This window comes from Mytilus californianus, unplaced genomic scaffold (genome assembly GCF_021869535.1).
Source record: "Mytilus californianus isolate M0D057914Y unplaced genomic scaffold, xbMytCali1.0.p SCAF_22, whole genome shotgun sequence".
Lineage (NCBI taxonomy): Eukaryota > Metazoa > Mollusca > Bivalvia > Mytilida > Mytilidae > Mytilus > Mytilus californianus.
In genome coordinates, this window is record NW_026262671.1 from 7,294,406 (window position 1) to 7,309,354 (window position 14,949).

General features: G+C 31.9%; 1 long non-coding RNA gene across 1 annotated transcript; it reads right to left on the reverse strand.

Annotated features, from left to right (window-relative positions):
- Nucleotides 1–9,975: 9,975 nt before the first annotated feature.
- Nucleotides 9,976–11,962, reverse strand: LOC127732221 (uncharacterized). Its single transcript, XR_007996132.1, has 3 exons — nucleotides 11,591–11,962; nucleotides 11,196–11,284; nucleotides 9,976–10,269 (listed from the first exon to the last, which is right to left on the reverse strand). It is a non-coding gene; the product is annotated as an uncharacterized LOC127732221 (long non-coding RNA).
- Nucleotides 11,963–14,949: the final 2,987 nt, after the last annotated feature.

Sequence of the window (14,949 nt, forward strand, 5' to 3'; positions counted from 1 at the left end):
ACGGCCCTTAGTGTAACTTGTCCTTTGACCTTTGACACTTTAGTCTATTCTCATTTGGTCCTTATTTGGGGTTTTTATGATTTCAAATTATATACTAGTAAATGTTTTCGCTCTCCTGGCTTTTGTTCCTGAAAATTACCTGTTAAAATTGTACGATATAGATAAGATGTATCGGTAAATTACAAGTACTCCAATTCTTTTAGCCCAAATTATACCATCACGGGTCATGCTTATAATTTAGTCCAAATGTCTTGTGTGTACACATATAGACATATTTCGAGTATCTTTTTATGTAGGAATTACACCGATTGACTCGAGGTAAATCGCCTAAATTTACGTCATTGAACAATCGACTCTTACTGTGATGCAATAAATTAAGAACTGTGACATCAGAAATTAATGTACGTGAAAATACACCAATAGAAAAGTTGACTTGGATGAGTCGAACTCTTATTTCCTCTGCAACATTTGGTGAGGAAGTAAAACATTACGAAATATATAATTTGATTGAAGTAGACTTGTTTCCCTAACTTTGCGAACCAGGAAATACACAAATACTGATCCCTAACTCATGTGATATAGATCAGTGCACATATGCATTATACACAAGTTGTAAATTATTTTTGATTTATGCATGTAATTAGAATTATTTCCTCAATGCTTGTACAGCATTATTTTGATCCTGCTGTCGTATGTAAAAATCCTTAGATTACAATATTTATTGGGGAAAATTGGAAAAAGGGGGGGGGGGGGGAAGGGGGGGGGGGTATTAGCGTGATGCCGATAAATCCAGATAGACACAACGGACACACCACATTTTTAAAGCTGCAAATATTTGATGGATATTCAGGATGAGAACAAATTAAAAATAAATCTAATACGTTGTAGTTATACAAAATAAGTCGACAGGTATGAAGGTAGAACATTTAAATTGCTGCTGAAAATTGGGAATATGTTGCTTAGGGGCTGCCATATCTTGCAACATATCTAGATTATCTGATGACCTTTAACAGAGTTGTCGCACTTGAATAGTTCTTTAACGTGCAGAAAGCTGGTCACTCTCCCAAGCACGAGGCATCGGATTTATCGCCCCTATTTCGATTGGACGTTGCTGCGTATTTATTCATCCAGCACACACTAACAAACGCCCCTTTTTACCATTGGTTTTACAGTTGGATTGGATAAGCCAGAAATGACCATACTTCTGAACCCTAGTCAACTTTTGGTGTTAAATTTGTTTAATTTGACGGTTTGGGAGCCTTATTGTTAATCAAATCAATAAGATAAGACCCTTTAATGAAAAATGTTTTGCTGGTTTCTAATGAATTAAGGTGGTACATAACACTACAGGAAGATAACTCTGTAAAAATCAGCTGAACGTTTTAATCACGTTCTATTGTTAAGGAAATATTAAATGTTTGGCTTTGAGCGTTCCTGATGAAGGTAAATCCAGAAAAGCGCTTCGGACGCATGAAATTATTAAACGTGTTGTTTTCAATTTTTTACATCACTGGGTAGATACCTCTGCTGGTGGACTATCAGTCCCCGAGGGTATCATCAGCTCAGTAGTCAGTACTTCGGTACTGACATGATTTAACAAACCTTTCTAAAATTGTCCGTTTAGAAATTTAGAAATTATTAGGAAACTAAGGTTTCAACTCCCTCAGGCAAAGTTGACTTTAGATGATTTTGGCTATTTATTTTAGGTATTTTTGTCATATAGCTCTTCAACGGTTTCGGTAGTTATACATCCTCGGATTTCAAATGTTTGGCTTTGAGCGTTCCTGATGAAGGTAAATCCAGAAAAGAGCTTCGGACGCATGAAATTATTAAACGTGTTGTTTTCAATTTTTTAAGCTTCTCAATGATCAAAATTAGTGTTTGTCAAACTGCTATATATCCAATGAAATTTTTTCGATAAAGTGTGTGGTTCAAGTTTTTTAAAATGTTTATATTTTTGTCAAAGGGTCAAAGTAAATAATTTGTCAAAACTTTCCTGAAAATTAAACGAGCCAAATTAATTTTAGTCAAGGTGTTTGGTACCACCTTAACATTTACAAGAGCATATACATAATTTCTTTCAATGCTATGCCACAAATAAATCAAACTCAAATTGACATACATGTATGATTGGTTGCAATTGATAAATGAATGTTTAATGTCTAGCGACACACATTTCATACAAATTTCAGACGATACCATGAATGAATATCTAAAAATAAGCAGATGTGGTATGATTGCCAATGAGACAGCTCTCTACCAGTGATCAAATGACAAAGAATTTAACAGCTATAGATCACCGAACGATGAGCAAAATCCATACCCTAAAGTAAGCTGTAAAAGGCCTGGAATCGACAAATATATACAAATCAAAGGAAGTATTACTACATGTAACGGCCTGATTTATGTACAAAATAATGAACGAAAATCAAATATGATATACAGCAACAAACGACAGTTACTGAATAACAGGCTCCTGACTTGGGACAGGCACATACAGATTGTTGTGGGGTTTTACGCCCTATTTAATTAGTACAACACCGACAAATTTCAAAATTATCACAAGCTACCGAGGCGGTGGGTTGGTATATTGTATAAACACTTTTCTATTGTTACACACCGTAATTCTACATGTTGATCTTTAAATTTTGATTTTGGTTTTCCCCTCAATATCTGTAACAGAAACTTTTCCTTAAACTATTCATTAGTAATAATCATACAATACATGTATTAAACTTTGTAACATCAGGATGCGAGAAAAAAATTACAAAGCAACATTTTATCAAAAATATACTTAGCTTGAAGACCCATTTCCTACTATATCTCGAAAGCAGAAAATAGATTGAAACGCCTAATCGAAGCAGATTGGAATAGAAAAATATGTATCAATGAAGAAAAAAACCTGGAAATATATATATAAAAAAATCAAATAAAAATTGGGAGGGGGGAGGGGGTCAATTATAATACCATATTTGAGCTGAATAGACAAACCCCAAAACTATAACGTTTTATGATGGTCTGGATGGGGTCTACAGAATACAGAGAATAATGGGTAAAATGTGCAACATAAAGTGCAACAAAAAAAAAATCATTAACCTACTGATTGTTGTGTTTAAAAGATCCCTAAACTAAAATGTTTAGATCACCATGGCAGAGGGTCTGGATGGGGTTTACAGAATAGAGAAAAATGGGCAAAAGGTGAAGAATAAAGGGAAAACAAAAAAAGAAAAAGAATAGCGAAACATATATAATAAAGAATAGAGAATAAAGGGGGTTTTAAATTATACAAAAAGTAGAGAATAATGGGTAAAGAAGATAAAGAATAGAGAAAAATTGTCTAAAAAAAAAGAATACTCATGGCATGCATTCCATTGTTATTGCTTTCAGGTTTCCAACACGAATTATTTTCTTTTAAAAATCAAGCTCTTAAAAGTACGACAAGAAATATTTCAATCTTTTAAATGGGTGAGGATAGACGACGATGTGATTGGGGTTAACAGAAAAGAGTAGAACTAGTATATGGTGTCCTAAAGCAATTACTGTATTCGGTTTAGTCCTGTTTCTCCCACTTTTAATTACCCTAATTATTAAACAGTTAAATAAACAAAAAAGACAATAGGCTCACTGACCATAAAATAATATAATCTGTTCCAAATATATATAGGTGGAAAGAAAATTTAGGCAATATCGTGTTTATATTTTTTTATATACTTTTTGTACTTATTTCCGCTTCTTATTCTTTGTTTGACTAACAACAAGGCTAACAATATATATGATATTTTTTTTTTAATTGAACCCCATATTCTCACTAAAATTCATAACATACATTGTATTGCTATAATTCAAATTACAGGACATCATCAGTGACAGTAAGTATTATAATAAAATAAATTATCAGTGTTTCGTATTTAAAAATGTGCACACGATCAACGCTTTTATACGGACGCCGATAAGGGTCATTATTTTTTTTCCCGAACGACCCTTATCGGCTTCCGTACTTTTACAACTCCATAAAATTATAAAGAAGCATTCAATTCTTATAATTACTATTAAGTGCTAATCCTTTTTAGAGGGAAAATTCTGAAATGATGTTAAAGTTGTAAGATGTTTAGATGTTTGTTGGAGATGAAATTATTATTCTTAATCATAATTAATCTGTTTGTCACATAATCATACATATGCAAGCGTGTGACAAAAGAAAATTAAAATAAATAAACATATACATACAAGCCAAAACAACTTCAAATGGAAATGATCTATAAATATTTTGCGCAGTATATTTTACTTATTCTGTTGAACACGAACAATGGTATATTATCTTTAAAAAACGTGACACACACACATACATAAATTTATTTATAATTTATATATACAAGTATATCAATAAGTCACTGAATAGATGTATGGAAGTAAATTTCCTTTAAAAACCGTACAGGAAATACGCAAATAATCCAGTAAAATTATTGGCTTTAACGTAACGTAGACAGTAAGGTTTTTTCAACCTCAATTAATGAAGTATGTCTACTCATTTTACATGAATACGAAAATAGGCAACGGGGAAACTGATAGATGTATTGCTAAATCACTATTACTGGTGATCTCAAGATGCCTTTTTATTGTTAAAAGGGCTTTGATTGGTTGTTATCTGACATAATTGACCTTAACATTTCTTTATTTTCATTCATCATAATAATAATAAATAAGTTTTATTTAGAGTCAGCGTAGTATACTCATACCACATCTTCTTATATCTAAATAAGGATATAACATAAGCTCTAATGAGCTTTTAACTGACATGATATCACGCGCACGATTATTGCACTGTTTATATCCATGCAGTGTCGAGTATAATGCTGTATGTTTATACTGACTATACATGTTGGAATAATAAAATTCCAATTGAAAACAAACAGCCATCAATGAATTTCCTAGATATTCTGCCACAAATACTGAAAAATCTGAATAATGCCACCCACATCTTTAATTTATTACATTTTAAAGGATGTTTCAAAACTTTCAGTTTTCACGATATTGTGTGAGCATTTAAAATGTAAATGTATATGGTGAAAGTTTTCAAAAAATAATACCACATCAAAACCATCTGGTTGGTTGTTGCTATATTTTGTAATTTTTTAGTTGCTAAGTTGGGAGAGAACCCTTGTTTAGATTGGTAATAAACTCATGATAAATAGTTAAAATGCCCATTATATGTAGATTTTTAAGACAAATCATGAACGTTTTAACCTATTACCAGATAGTGAACAGTTTATATTTATATTTTTATTTGATAATGAGAATGTTGCTACTGTAGTTGCCAAAACCTGCAACAACATTTTCTTGAGAAGAAACAGTATTTTATTTCACTAGTTTTAAAAGAAACAAAATGTCATACATTTATGAAGTATAGATGGACATTGATAATTTCATATGTAAATGCATAAAAAAATGTATATGTATATATTGTGTCTTAAAGTCTCTCATAATTCTATTTAAGAAAGGTGCATATATTGCAAATGTTTTAACTGTTTTATGTGTTATTCTGTGAATCTTATTGTATGTTTTTATGTGGTGAGACTAATATAATGAAATATTGAATCTGAATCTGAATCTAGTTACCAGGATTAAAATTTTGAAAGCCAGACGCGCGTTTCGTCTACAAAAGACTCACCAGTTACGCTCGAATAAACAAAAAGTTAAGAAGGGCAAATAAAGTACGAAGTTATTACCTCTGGGTTTAAATATAATTCCTTAACGACCATAGTGGTACTGATAGTCAAAAGGGGTGAAAAAAACGAAAATCAAATTAATTTTTTATCTTTCTGATTAAGTTGTCAATTTTCCAGATGCCTTTCTTGCAATGGTAAAAATGCATTCATGAAAAAGCAGAAAGCGTTCGTTTGAAATACGATGTAAGGAAAACAAAGCACCTTGCAACAGCGCTCTAAGTAGAGGGACAGTAATGATTGGGTGTATAGAATAGAGAATAACATGTCTAAAACTAAAGAATAGAGAAAAATGAGCAAAACATATAAAGAAATAGCTTGTAATTTTACCAATTATTTTATAAGTAGAAATAAAAAAAGTCCCAAACTGAAGACGTTACAGCAGAAAACCTAAATGTCGAGAAACAAATGTTGTTGTTTTAATTGAATAGCACAATTTATGTTGCTCATTATTCGTATGAAACATTTACATTTTGTGTTAAAAAAAGATAGATTGATTGGTGTTTAACGCCACTTTCAACACAATTGTGCTATTTCGTGGCGCTCAGTTTTTATTGGTGTAGTAAGCTGGAGTGCTCCGAGAGAACCACCGACCTTCGGTAGGAACACTGACAATCCTAGTCAATTAGGATTGGAGTCGAGTGCACCTTCCCCGTGCGGGATTCGAACTCAGAACCTACGTGTTGACTGGCTAGTGATACAGTAGTTCGACTACTTAGACCACTCGGCCACTCGGCCAAGGAGCCCCCCCCCCCCCAAAAAAAAATAAATTAGAAAATATTGAAAAGAGAAAGGCTGAAAGTTTTTGTTTCAGTTGCAGACATTTGCATAAAGTGGTCTTGAATTAAAGTGTGCGTCATTAACTTTGTTTTTGGATACAGTATTGTGAGATTATATGATAATTACTCAATCTGATTAAAATGCAGATCAAGTGTCCGTGCACGCTTTTCTTAAAATTATTGTAACCGAATCGTGGGCACAGGATCTGAATTTGTAGATGAACAAGATTGATAATAACTAGAATGTGTAAGATTAATCAGTAATGACCTTTTTTACTTTCTGATGTATGTAGTCTCAATGTAGGTGGAAAAAAGTTAAGATAATTTTTTAAGTGATGGTCTATGTTGAAGATATAAAATATATCGAATAAATCAGACCATCTCCTTAATCGACCCCTCCTTCTTTGTATGTGGCCATCGTAGTGCATAGGCGCTTGGGCCATGGACCTCTTCCCCACTTTTTCAGTTCTCTCACAAAACAACAAAATACACAAAGTACCAACATAATCTTAGAGTGCTGGCATTTACTGAAAGCTAGTTCAAAGCCAAGCTTCAACCAATATATATTATAAATAAACCATGTTTTTTTCCAAGACCAAAACAGTTTCTTTTCGAGAGGAAAACAGACGGATGTTTATTTTTTTACAGACATGATTTCATATAATTAACTAAAAGGTAATACTAGTAGTATTCGTTCTCACTTGTACCAACAAAATTATTTCTAAAATGATTTTCATAAAATTAACTGCAATGTATTACTAGTAGTATTTTTTCTCAATTTTACCAATGAAATTCAATATCAACCGTTGTAAAAAGTGAACACTAAGTGAATTCTAACAACACATATTTAAAAATATCCAAAATAATAAAAAAAAATTGTTTACTGAAAACTTGCTTTCTCCCATCTTCGATACAGGAAATGATGAATTGATAGCGAACCCGGTGCATTACGTCATATATACAGTTTAGACAGAAGCTAGTCGTCATAATGAGGAAAATAGAACTGAAATTATCATCGTCAACGAGTTTCTAGTAGTAACTTTGTTGTTTTAAGTCCATATTAAGACCGATCAAATTTTGCAGTAAATAAAGTGAAAAGGTTCTTTTTTATCATTAATCTTCAGCTTGTTAGTCATAAAAGACACACCATAATCATATTCAGAAGTTTGGTGAAAATGTGCAAAACCTTTGGGATTTTAGTAAAGCAGTATTAACTTTTTCATATAGCATATAAATAAAAAGAGATGTGGGGTAAACATCAACAAGCCAGCAACTCATCAATAAAGAATACAAAAACATATAAAGGTCAACACTCGGTATTCAATATAAACAAAATAGAATATACATTTCGAACTCGCCCCGTAACTAGACATATTTTGAATACATTTATCAGATGCTACTAGCTATAGATGCGCCATCAACACCATGTATGTCTGTAAGGAATGTCTGTATTTGTTTTCGGCTGTAACACGTTTGTTGAAAGGGTATCTATGAGTATATGTATGGGATGTATAAATACACAGACACGTCCGTTAGGAATGAGTTGTTGAATGCGGTGCCGCGCCCGCGCGAGTATTGACAGAGAACCATCCTCTCCGTGCGGAACGGAAAAACCTTCAGCTTTGGCGTTTTAATTCGTATGTATGTAAGGGATATATAAATACACAGACACGTCCGTTAGGAATGAGTTGTTGAATGCGGTGCCTCGCCCGCGCGAGTATTAACAGAGAACCATCTTCTCCGTGCGGAACGGAAAAACCTTCAGCTTTGGCGTTTTCATTCGTATGTATGTAAGGGATATATAAATACACAGATACGTCCGTTAGGAATGAGTTGTTGAATGCGGTGCCTCGCCCGCGCGAGTATTAACAGAGAACCATCCTCTCCGTGCGTTCATGAGCATATGCAACAACACTTTTGAGCCGTCATTAGGTGATCTGAGTCAAGGAAAAAATTCTCCCCCTCAAATATACCCTCTTTTTCCAGGGCAGTCCAAATATCATGACATTATCCCAGTCGACTCACCTTCAGAACCTATCATATTAAACATTTTTTGTGAATATACGTGAGATAGTTTCCATTTAACTCTCTTGTTGAAATCAATGGCAAAACGTTATGGGTTGAACGATACGGCAGATGAACGTAAAATGGTTTTCTTGATCAACGTACCTTTTGCCATGTTAGGTAACAATTTAACGCAATGAATTTCAGTTGAGTTATCTTTCTTTTCCTTGTATACGCTTTATGAATATAACATAATCATTCGTTTTGAGGACCATGATAATTAAACCTTTTTGAAGGTAATCATAACTGGGAGCAGAATAAAAAAGGAAAAAACCAATTTTCCTCTTTTTTCCCTCTATTTTCTGACAAGTGCAATTAGGGGCTAAATTTGGACCAGAATGTAATAAATTTATTCTATAACCCATGTATTTGAGTAAAAAAGATGAAAAACGAAGACAATTCTTTTATATAAGTATTTATTTGTTACATTTCAAAATAAATTTATACTGAATTCTACACTTAGCTGTACATTTTCAGTCAACTCTCTGTAAAGGATGCAACATAGAATAAATTTATTCTAAATGCATGGTGCTTTTCTGTATTTATGATAATTTATAAAATAAATTTATTTTATAGAGCCTTAATACCTATTATTAGTTCTAGAAATTTTTAAAACAGAATAAGTTTATTCTACATTCAATGTGACGCATGACTATAATAATATATAAAATAAATTTACATGTATTTTGAAAGGAAAGTTATCTGTATGGTGAGGCTGAGATACAGAATAAATTTATTCTACATTCAATGTGATTTATGATTATAATAATATATAAAATAAATTTATTTTGAAAGTCCAGTATTCTATATGGTGAGGCTGAGACACAGAATAAATTTATTCTACACTCTAAGTGATTTAAAATTTATGATTATAATGATATATAAAATAAATTTATTTCGAAAGTAAAGTTATCTGTATGGTGAGGTTAATACACAGAATAAATTTATTCTACATTCAATGTGATTTTTGTTTTATATAAAAATATATAAAATAAATTTATTATGAAAGTACAGAAATCTGCATGGTGAGGCTGAGACACAGAATAAATTTATTCTACACTCTAAGTGATTTAAAATTTATGAATATAAAAATATATAAAATAAATTTATTATGAAAGTACAGTAATTACGTTAAGGTTGAGACAAAGAATAAATTTATTCTACACTCACACTATTTCTGGTTATAAAAATATATAAAATGTCTTCAGGTAAAAATACACTGATCTGTAGGACTGTCTACTACATACAATAAATTTATTTTATGTCAGCAGTGCTTTTGATAATATTCAATATGTTCACGTGATACATTTTTTTCCATATACAATTCTATCTTTCATGTCTATTTACATGTAACATTCATAAAAATGTATTTTATTTGGAGTTGGGATGTGAATGTTTTTAAAACCTAACTTGAGACAAAATATATTTACTGCTATCAACAATGCAAAAGGACACTTCTATAAAATATGGAAATAATAATTTCAGCAGATTTTGTTATGTGGGACTGAATAGCAAGATGAAAGAAATACAGCAATTTTAAAAAACAAAATATCAACATATAAATGTAAAATAAACAGTTTAAAAATAGTAAAAGTTCAACAAGTTCTACTAAAACTGAAAAAAAATCTGCTTTTTTAGATACATGTCTCCATAGATGAACGTGCTAAAAATTGTCCCTTTTCTTGTTTCTGGATTGGCCTGATCTGAAAGAAATAACGACAAATTTTCAACAATTTCAAATATGAAAAAAAAATGTTTTCCTTTTGAGTATACTATATAAATAAATATATCGAAATAGCTATTTTGTTAATATTTTTAGTTATCATACCAAAATTTATAATCTATGATGAGGAAACTGTCAAAAAACTTTCTGTCCTTTTTTTATCTTAATTATGATGTCTATTTTGTTTATTTTATTATTCACTCTCTTTATTGTAGTTTATAGTCTTGCCTCTGGATACAGCAAGATAATATTCTTAGTATTGGCTGATAAGATGATTTTATAATTGCTAGAGAGAGAACTAATTGAAGCTGTATATATATATATATATGCGTTATCCCCCCTTTTTTGATTTCATTTGTCCTGAGCAATCAGATACCCTCTAATGTCCAACCCTGGTAGTGGGGCATTATTGTTTTTAGTCTTTGCATCCGTTTGTTCATCCAGCAACCCCATATGAGCTTAATATATTGATTGTTATATGTAATAAACCCCTTGCAGTCAAATCCTTATGTACATTAATTAAAAGTAATGTTAAGGTCAGGGAACAGTAAATGGGTATGATAATACCTTTATCTCTTTTATTTTCAGAAATATAACTGATTGAATTCTTTCAAAATAATTGAACATATGTATAGGTAGCACATTAAAATCGTCGAAAAACGTTCATAAATGTGTCTTAAAATCTTAAAGTTTTCAATTATGTTATGTATAATATGTTTGAATGTTGCAAAAGTTGATCCAAAAAAAATTTAAACTAAAGTTTAACAGACAGAGACAAAAAGGCAAAACAAACAATTTGCAATGTTGTTTTAATACACAATAAATCTGAAATATTTTTTTTACTAATCACACTTTTACAATTTAAAAGTAAAAAATATATCAAATTAAAACCTCATTCTTACATACCTATCTTCATCTGCAGAGACACTGTATGGGGTCAGGACTGAATGACAATCTAGTCTTTTTTGCTGGTGTTTCAAAACAATTTTCTCACTCTACAAGAAATATTTGAAGTTTAATGCAGGATCAATTAATCTGTTATTGTTTTTAAGAATAAAGAACAAGCATATTCCTTTATTATTATCAGTATTGGCATGTATCATTCCCAACTTCCTGAATATGCATGAAATATTTGCCATTGGACATTAAGCCAGTCATAACCAATCAATCAATCAATCATCGAGTCTTAAAATAGATGAATGGTATATGTCATGGTGACAGCGAACTGAAGACACAAATAACAAAAACAGGTTTAATAAAGTCTTAAACACATGACTGGTGTTAAAAATACGTTTACTTACCCCATTTATCATATCAGAAAACAAGTAAGACATGTTTCCAAAGGAACAGCAGCTTCTTCAGGCAAACATGTGAGTAATGTACCAAACACATTTCCCCCTTCAACAAAGTCTTCATTTTTCTCTCAAAATGTTAAGGATGCTCCTTAAGCACTCTGAAACAAAAATATATTGAAATTTAGGTACATGTACTTTAATCAACACTTTAAACATTTTATAACCAAAGTAAGAGTGCACATGTCTCGCCTTTGATTTACTTATCATTGAATTCATGTTGAAAGTCTGTAATATGGAGGATTTACTACAATTATCACATAAACTTAACATTATCAATGAACCAACTATAGTTGTCATATTGCTTATAGAACATGAGAAACAGATCTAACCACAAAATCTTAACATTGATCAATGAACCTTTAAAATGAGGTCAAGGTCATGTAAACACCGACCAACAGACAGGCACCTCACAATTGTTCCATAAACTACATATAATTGACCTATTGCTTATAATGCTCGAGAAATTGATCCAACCACACAACTAAAAACTGTCAAATAAACTATGAAAATGAGGTCGAAGTCAATTAAAACCTGCCAGACGGACAAAATAAAATAATTTTCATATAAAACTCTGAAGATAGAGATACCTTCCTAAGAACATTTATTTTTCCATTAACAAAGATTGTGAAATTTAATGTTTTAAAAAAAGTTTACTTACCCCCCCCCCCCCCCCTCTCCCCCCCCTTTATTTTTTGATTGGAAAATAAATTAAGTTTAATCCTAAAATTGACAAACTTATTTTTATGGAATAACACCCCTATGCCTTTGAAAAAAAACTGGATCCGCCCCTGAAGATAAGAGTTCATTTGAACAGTGCAGTATATCTGAGGTAGTTAATGTACACCTTTACTGTGCATTACATTATCCAGATTATAGCACTATAAGAAAAAAGAGAATTTGCCTATGTCATGTGTTAATAATGGTCTATAAGCAGTAAATTTATCTCATGTTTGAACATTTACATTTTGTTAATTCAGTTCAACCTTTTACAAATAAAAACATCGTAACCAATGGTTAAAATAACTATGGCTGAAGCCAGTATATATGTTTATACTTATGCTGGACTTGCACTATTTTTCTTCCAGAGTTTGATCTTTCACAACATTTAATAATAAATGCTGTGCTTTTCGGTCCGTGCAATATACATTTACATGATATACCGGTATATACTAAAGCCTACAATTTTACTATTTTTCTTCAAGAGAAAAGTCGGACAATGGTATTACTCAATGGTAGTGAAATTTATCATTCCTGCAGGAGGTGCCAAAATAAACTGAGATGAAAAAGAAGTTTGAAAAGCTGCACTCATTTGATAAAGGAAGTGAACTGTATTGATTGACTGATTTAAACTGTTTAATCATAGTTTAACTGTTTAACTCAGAGGACCGTATCAAGTGAAATGCATACATCCGTGTATGAAAATATTAAGATATTAAAATAACCGACTTGCACGTATTTTGTCCCCAGGTCTCATTTTAGGCAAGGAATATGATAATGCAGTGCGACATACGTCCATAGTAAGCGTTACTGCAAATTTAATACTCATGATATAAGAAATATATATAAGATTGAGAATGGAAATGGGGAATATGTCAAAGAGACAACAACCCGACCAAAGAGCAGACAACAGCTGAAGGCCACCAATGGGTCTTCAATGCAGCGAGAAAATCCCGCACCTGGAGGTGGTCCTCAGCTGGCCCCTAAATAAAATTGTGTGCTAGTTCAGTGAAAATGGACGTCATACTAAACTCCAAAACATATAAATGAACTAAAATTAAAAAAAAAAATACTGACTAACAAAGGCCAGACGCTCCTGACTTGGGACAGGCGCAAAAATGCGGCGGGATTAAACATGTTTTGTGAGATCTCAACCCTCCCCTATACCTCTAGCCAATGTAGAATAAAGAAACATATACATAAAATAAGGAGATGTGGTATGGTTGCCAACAAGACAACTATCCACAAGAGGCAGAAGAGTCCTAATGACGTATATTTAAGTAACAATAGACCACGTACATTTGTACGGCCAGAAAGGAGAAAAATCCATACCGTATAGTAAGCTATCAAAGGACCTGAGAAACTTTTCAAACGAAAATAAACATGGCATTATTTATAACCAAAAAATTAAATGGTTGAACGCTTAATTATCCGCAAATTGTGTCACCTTTTCATCTTTTGAACTCTTCCAGAGTTAAGAAACGATTTTTTTCGTCTGAATGTTTACCTTCTCTAAAACCCCACGGGAGAGGACGTCACTAATGTTGTTAAAACTTGTGTCCAATCTCTTTTGCTACTTTTAAAAATAAAATATATTTGAACTAAACTAAAACCCCGCGAAAAAACAAGTATGAACATGATGAATTGGTACGTTCTAAGGGAGCTACCATTTGATTTTTTTTTTTGGGGGGAGGGGGGGCTAGGATGGAAAATTTTGGCCTGCCTTTTTATTTTTCACTCTATTCTGTCCTGCCTTTTTTTTCTTAGTTCATCCTAGCATCACCCCCCCCCCCCACCCCCCCCCCCCCCCCCCCCAAAAAAAAAAAAATCAAATGGTAGCTCCCTAAATTCCTACGACATTCATTCATGTAACGAAATTTTCTTTATGTTATAGCTGTTCTTCAAGTTTTGTGCAAAATTTATTATCCATACAATATTACGATAATAGTTATTTGCATGCCTCATTTTAATACATATATATAATACATTATATTTTATGTCTCTGATATGAACTACTGTTATTGTTACATCGTATCGACAAGATCAAGTCAGAACGCATTGGATAGGTAAAAATAAGTTTAAATATAAAGAAGTATTTACTAAATTTTTAGAATTTTCTGAGAGGAAAGCGACAGAAAAATTACAGGACCTTTTGACAGCCAATATTTCCAACAAGTTTCCAGCTAACATTAAATGTACGTAGTTCTTATAAAAGATAAAGTTGCTTGCAACTTCAAAATAAAGATAACCGGTACAGATTTCAGTCAGATATATTCAGACTCCTTTTAATAAGAGAGTTTATAATGTATTTATACTGTATATCTATTGGCACCCAAAACTTTTGGTTCTTAGTGTTCATGATGAAAATCGATCTTATGTGTGATTCTAACACATTAAAAGGTACTATATTATATATATATGAATGTTCCAGTGATTTGTCATTTTCAGGAATGATTTTAATTAGAAAAGGAGATAGGGCAAATTTCTCGAGATTTCATTTCACACCAGGTCCATTTTAAAACAAAGTATTTTAATCTTTATGTTAATTCCCAGTTCCTCAGCTCCATATACGTACTTGGTGTTCTAAA